The sequence below is a fragment of the Prosopis cineraria genome, unplaced genomic scaffold (genome assembly GCF_029017545.1).
Source record: "Prosopis cineraria cultivar Desert tree isolate PC_DT_omini unplaced genomic scaffold, ASM2901754v1 PC3, whole genome shotgun sequence".
In the NCBI taxonomy this organism is placed as follows: Eukaryota; Viridiplantae; Streptophyta; class Magnoliopsida; order Fabales; family Fabaceae; genus Prosopis; species Prosopis cineraria.
The window spans coordinates 28,272,478-28,272,855 of record NW_026555334.1 but is presented as its reverse complement, the minus strand read 5'-3'; positions in this window follow the sequence as shown (position 1 = coordinate 28,272,855).

The window sequence follows — 378 nt, the reverse complement described above, 5'->3', positions numbered from 1 at the left end:
TGTTGCAATCGAAGAGCTGAACCTATTATTACTCTGCCATCGAAGGGCTTCCTCTTCATTTTTCCATTTGTCGCTGGTGTGGAGTCGTGCAGTAGATCCTCTTTTTCCTTTCCTCCCCCTAGCTCATCTACACAGGACCTTTTCTCATCTTACTTCTCTGTTTAGTTTGTTAGGTTGAAGTAAGGAGCTTCAATCCTTCTATTGTTGATTCTATTATGCGTGTGACTGTGGTCTACTGTTGCTATGCGTGAGGGTATTGTTTGTGTGTGCATGCATGAAATTATAGAATGTTAGTGCCTGCTCTGTTGCTGCCGTGCTGTTATAGGAAAGGGACAACTCAAATATTAAGTTGAAATTTATCTTAAAGCTTGATGTTGA